The 9517-nt window shown below is 51.9% G+C and overlaps 1 protein-coding gene across 1 annotated transcript in view; it reads left to right on the top strand.

Annotated features, from left to right (window-relative positions):
* The first annotated feature begins 1021 nt into the window (after positions 1-1021).
* The window catches only part of LOC142818438 (protein FAM222A-like), a 195289-nt gene continuing 186793 nt past the window's right edge, over positions 1022-9517 (top strand). Inside the window, exon 1 of the mRNA XM_075897850.1 lies at positions 1022-1905. The gene's annotated coding sequence lies outside the window, so the exon portion shown is untranslated. The remainder of the gene's footprint in view (positions 1906-9517) is intronic.

Below are 9517 nucleotides of genomic sequence, written 5' to 3'. Positions count from 1 at the left end.
GCCAGATGCTCCTTATCTCAAGGTCCCTGCCAGAGTCAGCGTTCGACCCTTATCTCCGTATGGAGGCGAGAGGCGAAGGCAGCGTCTAATTACAGCTCTCGCGTTGTCAGGCCACAGACTTAGCCTGACTCTTGCTCTCTTGTTAACAAGACCAAGATGGCTGCACACAAATTCCCTTTTCCCTGCCTCCACACTCCCCCACTGCAACTTGCGCCCATTGCTCCTTGTTCTGCATCTGTCACTACTGTGAACAGCCTCTCTCCATCCTCTTTGGAACCCCCCTTCAGGAAGTTGAAGGCTGCTCTCAAATCCCCCCTCACTCTTCTCTTCTGCAGACTGAACAGACCCAAGTCCCTCAGCCTCTCCTCATCGGTCATGTGCTTCAGCCCCCAAATCATTTTGGTCGCCCTCCGCTGGACCCTCTCCAATGCGTCCACATCCCTTTTGTAGTGGGGGGCCCAGAACTGGACACAATACTCCACATGTGGCCTCACCAGAGCCGAATAAAGGGGACTGATGACATCTCTGGATCTGCTGGCAATGCTCCTCCTAATGCAACCTAATATGCCATTAGCTTTCTTGGCTACAAGGGCGCCCTGTTGACTCATATCCAGCTTCTCAGCCAGTGTGTCAGCTCAGATTAGGGCTAGGCTTCATACAGTGTTTCCTGGGCTGACTGCCCTTGTCACTTTTCTTCACAGCTAGGCATGGGTGGTTGGTGCAGCTGGGGTTGGGGAAGGCAGGCCCCCAGCCCCACCTACACCCCTGCCCCTCTGCTGAAGGCCTGGCCCCCTGAGGAGGGGCGAAGAAGCAAGGCAGCATGCCAGGCACTCCACAGTGTCCCTAGAGCACCAAGGAGAGGAAGAGAGGGAAGGGGAGCCTGCGCACAGCGTAGCTCCTGGAGCATCGGGGGAGGGGAAGGCAGGAGGTGGTTCCAGCCTCCCCAGCTAGGAGCACGGTGAGGGCAGGCGCCAAGGGCAGCAACACTCCGCCCCCAGAACGCCTACAGTAGGCGCTCTAGGGGTGGAGCCTTCCCTTGCCTAAGCCCCCGGACGCCCATGCAGTTGCGGCCCGTAGCCCTAGAGAGGGACCGCGCGCAGCTCGGCTCCCTTTGAATTTTGCCGCAAAAAGAACGCGTGGTTGCGGTCCTGCCTCCGCAGGACGCTACAGGGCGTCACCTTGGTAACGGGGTGGGAAGGGGGCGTGGCTGATCCGTGTGGTCGCTAGGCCTGGGCCCAATAGCTGGCGTCCTGCGCCGGGCAGCAGGGGAGCCGCCACCGGTACGTGCGCTTATCCCGGTGTACGAAGGGGCCGCCGACGGACTTGGTGCACGCTCCCCCCCACCAGCTCGGAGCAGTCTTTGTAAGGGGGAGCCGGAGTGTGCGCCGGGAGACTCGGGAGCCGCGACGGCCTCGGCAGGCGGCGTTGCAGCTGGGGTGTCTCCAGGAAGGCCTGAGTGAGCCAGAGTTGCCTCCTCCGCGCCGCCCGGCAACGGCTGAGCGGGCCTAGAGCCGGCGGCTCAGCAGGTCTGCACCGCGAGTTGAAGGGGTCCAGCCGGAGCCGGCTGTGCAGAGACGCGAGGGAAGGAGATACCGGATCCCCGCGCTACACAGAGGGACCCGACATCTCCCGAGCGAGGACCAGCAGGCGCGGCCGCGCTCTGCTCCTGCGGTCAGCCGCGAGATGTGATCGAACCCCGCTTCTTTCCTTGTGAGCCCGGAGACATTCCGTCTTTGCGCTGCCCTTGGCTCCTTCCCAGCCCCGTTGCCCGGGGCAGGATTCGCCTCTCGCCCGGGCGGAATTTTGGGGCTGTAGTCAGGGTTCCACTGCACCCGGTTCATGGCCGTGGGGCTCGCTCCGGCCTGCAGCGTCCCGGAGAGGCAGCCGCTCGGCGCAGCGCGGAGGGTGAGTAGCGGGGTGGGGGTGGGGGTGGGGGGGGACTCCGAGCCCCGCTGGGCTGCACCCCCACCGCCCGGGGTCCTCCACTAGGGAACTCGCTGCTCTAGCTCCCCGGGCTCTCTGCCAGCGGGCGACGCACAGGGTCGCTCCGGAGCCCGGCTTGGCTGAGGCACCCGCTGTTAGGCAGGGCCTCGCCTGCCGGACAGCGCAGAGCTGCTCCCGGCTCCTGGGGTGTGGGCTAGTGGCCCGCAGGCACGGGAGGGCCGGGCCCCCGACCCGAGACCTAACTTCGGCCAAGTAGGAGCCCTAGCGGGCGGTGGTGCAGGGCCCGTGGTCTGGGGGAGGCTCCTCTCCATCGCGTGTGGCTTCGGGGTGCCAGCAGCCAGAGCCCCGCAGGCACCCGCGCCCTTTTGCCTTCCTGCAGAGGCCTCCCCCAAGGTGTATGCAATGGCCCGGTCATTCAGTTGCTAGGGTTGCCCCTTCTCCCCAGGACTCTGCAGCTGGGCCCTGCCCCGGCGACTTCCCACGCAGCTGGGAACTGCCCCAGCCGAGTGACAGGGACTGTGCAGAGCCGGAAATGTCCGGGGGTCGGCTGACTAGGTGCTGGATCTGTGTGTGTGTGTCTCGGGGCCAGGTGTCTTCTAACTACGTGTCACTGGCTTGGATCTGGGGGGGGGCGGAGCCCCTTTCCACATGGCACATGTGGTCCCACCGATGTTATCTCTCTCCCTGCGAAATTCTTTTGTGTGCTTGAGCAGGGCAGCTCTGCCTGTTCACACCGGCTAAGCCCCCCTCCTGCTGGGAGCTGAGCCCCCGATGGCCCTCTGGTATTTTTAGCTCTGAAAAGGGCATCTCAGCTTAATGAGGAGCAGATGAAAGGTTCTCTCCAGTGCTGCTAAGCCCCAATGACATCGTAAGATACACAAACGGAGATGGACCTGGCAGATTTACCTGCTTAGTGTTCGAAGGAGAGGGCTGGCATACTGGGGTGGCTTATTTCTGCCTTCTTCTTTTCATCTACCAGTTCTGAGATGAAACCCAAACCACTTTTTCCCCTTTTGGGGTGGTTGGCTGAATGGCTGATGGTAACAAACAATCCATTTCTGTGTCGGGGGAAACTCAGAGACATGGACTTCTAAGGAGAGTGGTTTGCATCAAATAGATATCCTTCTAGTTTCATCACTGGCCCCCTCATCATCATCAACCATGGGCTCAATGCCTGTTGGTGTCCAGTGCCTCCCTCACTATTTCCTTCCATCTTTCCCTGTCCAGTGCTGAGTGGCTTAGTTTCTGTAGACTAGCTCCGCACCAATCTACTAGATCAGGCATGTCCAAAGTCTGGCCCGCGGGCCAATTGCGGCCCGTGTTCCGGTTTAATACGGCCCCACGGGTAATTTGGCAATATCTATCTTTTATGGCCCCCAACGAATCCATATGTATTGAGATGAATACATTGTAAAATCTCAGTTAATGTCAGTTGGTCTAAATCAGTTATAAATATATTTGGACACAACATGTAGACTTGGTGTTATGTTCCTGTTCATATTTTTTTAACTTAAAAGTTGACAGACAACCTCTATTACCAATAATATGTAATGTACTTTACAATGTTCCTGACATATATTTCAGCTTCCTGGATTTTTTTTTCATCTGGCCTTCAGATATGAAAGGCAGAGTGATTTAACACCTGTTTAGATTTGTCATCCATGTGACGAAATGAAAAGTATGCCGTTTGCAATAAACTTTGCATAAAATAGTTAATTTGCATTTAATTTTAATGGTTCAAAGAATGTCAGGCAAAATGGTCGGCCCTCACGCATGTTCACTTCATCAAATCTGGCCCTCTTTGAAAAAAGTTTGGACACCCCTGGTCTAGATCATCTACCTATTCTCTGTGGGGTCTGCCTCTCCTATTCAGGCCATCCGTTATGCCGAATACCAGGGTCATTCATTCTGCAGATATGCCCGAATAGCTGTAACTTCCATTGTATAACCTTCTGCAGTAGGTTCTCTTTCGGCTGTATGTTCCTTATAGAATTCCTCATTGGTGATCTTCATGTATTGGTAGCTGTCATGGGGTTGCGTGCTACTTTGGGAGGGGAAAATATGGCCCAGCAGCCGAGTCTGTACTGCCCCCTGTCTGTGGGGTCAATATGGCCCAGAAGCCAAGTCTGTACTAGTTCCAAATGGCACCCGTCTCCAGGGTGTCAGGGTAGGGGGGCCCAGGCCCTCCTTCTCCACCAGGCCCCAGTCCAGGGCCCTATCAGTGGTGGGTGATTTTTCCCCCCACTGGCTCGGCAGGGAGTTGTCCCTGAAGCATGCCAAGTTCTCTGGGTTATCTCCTGCCCCTGCCCTGAGCTGCTTCCCACCCTCGCCTGCTGGCTGGCCCCATCCCCACCTAGGCTGGTGAACACACTAGTGGCTGCACTTGGCCCGGCAGTGGTGGCGGCAATGGCAGTGGCTGGCGGCATAGCGGTTGGTGTCATAGCTAGCGTGGTAGCTCATGACAGGCATGGTGGCTGTAGCAGCGGTGGCTTCAGCTGGCGTAGCCGCTCTGGCTGATCCCTCAGGGGTGGCTGCTCCTCCGCTCTAGCAGGAGCTCCTTCCCCTTCCGTGGTCAGTCCTGACTGAGCTGCTCCACCGGCCTTTATACTGAGCCTGCAGGTGATGCATGCCCAGCAGGGCTTTGGGGGAGGGGCCTTCTCAGCCCAGCAAGCCTGGTTAACCCCTCCACTGCCAGTGCGGGGTTGGCACACCCTGTCACACAAGCACATATAGCAATCAATCCTTATCATATGCATATGATAGATCTCTCACTCATTAACTCTTTTGTTGTTGTTACCAGTAGTTGCTCCCCCTACCTGCACTGTCCAGGTGAGTTAGATGGGGGAGGGGGTAGCGATCTGGATTGGTGCTCCCATGTTGACAAGATGAAACCTGGGGTCCTCCTGCAAGATACCTTTGATTTATAGTAGCTCCCATCTTATGCAAATGCAAACTGTGTTATCATCTGCATATGCAGTTAGTCATCTGTGGCACCTTCTTCTGGGTGGTGTCTCAATGCTGCCACCTTTCCCTTCAAAGAGGGAGCTTCCAAAAGCAGGCACTTGCTGCTGACTCCCAAGGAGTCCATAGGGCCATTCTTCTTTCAATGAGCCCACTTATCAGGTCTCATTGTTTTTGGATCTGGCTTCCATCCCTTCCCCAACTTTGCAGCTGCCTGGAGGTGCTCACCTTCCGCCTTATCCATTCCCACCTCATTCATTCAACAGGGACATTCTCTTTACCTTACTCATTCTTAGAAACTTTGTATCGAGTCTTGATAGAATAGTCCCTATGTTCTATATGAAAAGGTACAAAGTTTCTATGTAAAGGACTTAATACAAAGCTAAAAACTTCAGAGAGAATGATTAATACAGAGATGGACCTACAGGGGTGCCTGTGCTAGAGAGTCCTGGCCAAAGGCACAGCAAACTTGGGTAATTGGGATCAGCGTCCAGTAGGGGCCAACACACACTTGCCCGGCTCATTCTCTTCCCCCACCTGCTGGAGCCGGTCAGGAGGGGTGGCTTGAGAGGCTCTGGAGAGCAAGGTGCACTGGATGGCTCATGGGGCACTGAGTGGAGAAACACTGCAGAACCTCAGATGTGGAGGCAGCCACGTCTCACCCAGCTGTGAGTGAAACGTTGGCCTCTTCTAAAACCCAGTGGCCAAATCTCCCGGGTAATGAATAATAATACTCAGCTCTTATCCCCACCTTGGTGTGTCTGTGTCAGAGCTCTGGCTGGAGGTGAGGATGGAGGGGTGTTTCTATTTTCATAAAGGCCATTCTGAGGGAAAATGCAAGTGCCTGCATATTCTGTTTCCTTCATTCCTTGGTCATGGTGCCAGGTACTGGGGTTGGTTTGGCAGTTGTTTATGTTAAAGCCAGTGGGCTCTCCCCTCCTGCTCTTAGCTAGAATTGGGTTTCTGAGAGCACTGGCGAGCGGGCAAGAGGAGTTTATTGAGTAAAGTCTGGTCAGAGCTTGACACTGAATAGAATGCATGCTGCCTAGTCTCCTGTACCTCTCCTGTGCTTACAGTATGGGTGTATCTGCAGGGTGGATTTGCAGCTTGGCCTGTACTGGACTGGCCTCCTTACTTGTGCCACCCAGCTGCCTGATTGTGGGTACATGGATTTGCACCCACAGAAACAAGTCCAGAGCGGAAGCTATGCTCCCAGAGAGGCAGCCCATCCTCCCACAAGGAATTGTGGCAACCATGTGGGCCTCTGAAGCACACGTGCATGCGAAAATAAGACATTTCGACTTTCTCTGCTGCCTGCACATTCCTCAAAAACCTAATATTCATGAAAGGTAATTCAATCAAACAGCGATTCCTAGCCGCTAATGCGGCAGAGCTGTGAGAATGGAAGCCGGGAACACAAAAGCCTTGTTTTATTACCTCCTGCTTGCCTCAGAATTGCTTTTCTCCCTCGAGTGAGCCGGCTAAAGCTGGCTTTATTATGTTAACCTATTTGCGTGTCAAGAGCTATTGTGCCTCTTTTTATCCGTGTTTGTATTTGCTCAGTGCAGGGAAGAAAAGGACGAGGCGAAAATGGATGGCTGGTCAGTGCTTTGCACTCTGGGGGCACTGATTGGTTGCTAAGTGATTTGCATCCCTGGTAATCGCTTTTATCTCCAAAGGATGTGGTGGATAATTATAAGCCTACTGACATCTTTTGAAATCTGCCTAATGGGTGTTTTAATTTACACAGGGAGAAGGGGCTATTTGCGTTGCTCTGACTACAGGGTGCGTGGGTATGGAGTTCTAAAAAATTATTTTCCATGTTCGAAAGAGCTCCCTGTGAATTTTGGACTGGCAAGGGACTGTCCTGTGGAGAAGCAGAATGAGCCCCAAAGGTAACAGGCCTCTGGGCATGTTGTGCCCTCAGGGAACCTCTGCCTGTAGTGAAACCGTGGCTGGTTCTGTGTCCTGTTCAGGGAGTCCTGGTAATGGCTGATTGCCCGGCTTGGCCTTGAATCCCCTCACTGATGTTAGTCACTTTCCATGCTCTTTTTTTCCCTAGGGCAGGGGAAGGCTTGTGCTTTCAGTGTTCACAAATTGAAACTCGGTGTTAGGACCACTCCACTCCAGGAGTGTCTCTTTATAACTATACCAAGGCAGCAGGCCTGTAGCAGTGCCATTCTGAGAGATCTTCACTTGTCCTGAGCAGTGTGCATGCCACACCCTTTTCTATATTCCTTCCCTCCCCTGCCCCCCCCCGTTGCTGCCCTGGTGGGAGAGGGAGTGTAGATTCCTAGCCTGTTGAGCAGCTCAGTGTGCAGAGAGAAGATTTGCCCTGTGAGGCAAGAACTCAGTTTTGGCTAGCTGGAGCTGAAACATCAAACACAGCAACAGGAGGCAAACTCACATGGCTAATTAGTTGCACATATAGCCTGGCTCTACCCACAGCTGCGCTAGCCAGATAAGCTCCTCCTTGGAATGCAGATAGGGTTGCCAGGTGTCCGGTTTTGACCCGGACAGTCCAGTTTTTGAGCTTTCTGTTCAGGAAACAAATTGAGAACATAGAACTGTCGGGTATTTTCTAAATCAGCTGTGATGTCGATTGTGATGTCATGTCAAATGCGTCCGGTATTTTTGTTGAAACCACCTGGCAACCCTAAACGCAGACCAATGGATTGGCTGTTGTCCTGTGAGAGAGCTGCCTGGTGTTGGTTTAGGTAATGTGGTCAGTGTCTAACTCTGCCCTCTATGCTCTCCCTTCCAGTGGCAAATTTTTAAAGTGCTTCTACACAAATGCTAGCAGTCTAATAAGATGGGTGAACTAGAGTACCTCGTATTAAAGGAGGACATTGACGTAATAGGCATCACTGAAACCTGGTGGAATGAGGAAAATCTGTGGGACACAATCATACCGGGATATAAAATATATCGAAAGGATAGAGCAGGCCGGGTGGGTGGCGGAGTGGCACTGTATGTGAAAGATAATGTAGAATCAAATGAAATAAAACTCTTAAATGAATCAACATGTTCCATAGAATCGCTATGGATAGAAATTCCATGCTCCAATAATAAGAAGTTAGCAGTAGGGATATATTACCGACCACCTGACCAGGACAGCGATACTGACATTGAAATGCTGAGGGAGAGTAGAGAGGCTACCAAAATAAAGAACTCTATAATAATGGGGGATTTTAATTACCCCCATATTGACTGGATACATGTCACCTCAGGAAGAGAAGCGAAGATAAAATTTCTCAATGGCTTAAATGACTGCTTCTTGGAACAGCTGGTACAGGAACCCACAAGGGGAGAGGCAATTCTCGATTTAGTCCTGAGTGGCGTGCAGGATCAGGTCCAGGAGATAACCGTTACAGGACCGCTTGGGAATAGTGACCATAATATAATAACATTCAACATTCCTGTGGAGGGAAGAACACCTCAGCAGTCCAGCACCCTGGCATTTAATTTCAAAAAAGGGAATTACACAAAAATGAGGAGGTTAGTTAAACAGAAATTAAAAGGCACAGTGACTAGAGCCAAATCCCTGCAAGCTGCATGGAAACTTTTTAAAGACACCATAATAGAGGCCCAACTTAAATGTATACCCCTAATTAAAAAACATAGCAAGAGACCTAAAAAAGTCTCACCGTGGCTTAACCACCATGTCAAAGAAGCAGTGAGGGACAAAAAGGCATCTTTTAAGAAGTGGAAGTCCAATCCTAGTGAGATAAATAGAAAGGAACATAAACACTGTCAAATCAAGTGTAAACATGTAATAAGAAAAGCAAAAAAAGATTTTGAGGAACAGCTAGCCAAAAACTCAAAAAGAAATAACAAAATGTTTTTAAGTACATTGGAAGCAGGAAGCCTGCTAAAAAAATATTTATTACGAGGAGTACCGGTAGTTCGGAATAGGAACCTAGTCCGAACTACCTAGTTCGAGCCCCGTGTAGCCGCGCTGCACGGGGTTCGAAGCAGCGGGGATTTAAAAATGGCGGCTCCCCGCTTATGCTAATGAAGCCCGGGAAATTCAAATCCCGGGCTTCATTAGCAAGTTCGGTATGCATACATTACCCCGCTAGTTCGAACTAGCGGGGTAGTGTAGACATACCCTCAGAGTTCTTTGAAGGGGTTAACAAACATGCGGACAAGGGGGATCCAGTAGATATAGTATACTTGGATTTTCAGAAAGCCTTTGACAAGGTCCCTCACCAAAGGCTCTTGTGTAAATTACATGGCCATGGGATAAGAGGGAAGGTCCTTTCTTGGATTGAGAACTGGTTAAAAGACAGGAAACAAAGGGTAGGAATTAATGGTAAATTTTCAGATTGGAGAGGGGTAACGAGTGGTGTCCCCCAAGGGTCAGTCCTGGGACCAATCCTTTTCAACTTATTCATAAACGATCTGGAGAAAGGGGTAAGCAGTGAGGTAGTAAAGTTTGCAGATGATACCAAACTGTTTAGGATAGTCAAGACAGAAGCAGACTGTGAGGGACTCCAAGAAGATCTCACCAAACTGAGTGATTGGGCAACAAAATGGCAAATGAAATTTAATGTGGATAAGTGTAAAGTAATGCACATTGGGAAAAATAACCCCAACTATACGTACAGTA

Source organism: Pelodiscus sinensis, chromosome 15 (genome assembly GCF_049634645.1).
Source record: "Pelodiscus sinensis isolate JC-2024 chromosome 15, ASM4963464v1, whole genome shotgun sequence".
Lineage (NCBI taxonomy): Eukaryota > Metazoa > Chordata > Testudines > Trionychidae > Pelodiscus > Pelodiscus sinensis.
Note: the sequence above shows the minus strand (reverse complement) of the source record. Positions and strands in the feature narration are given on the sequence as shown.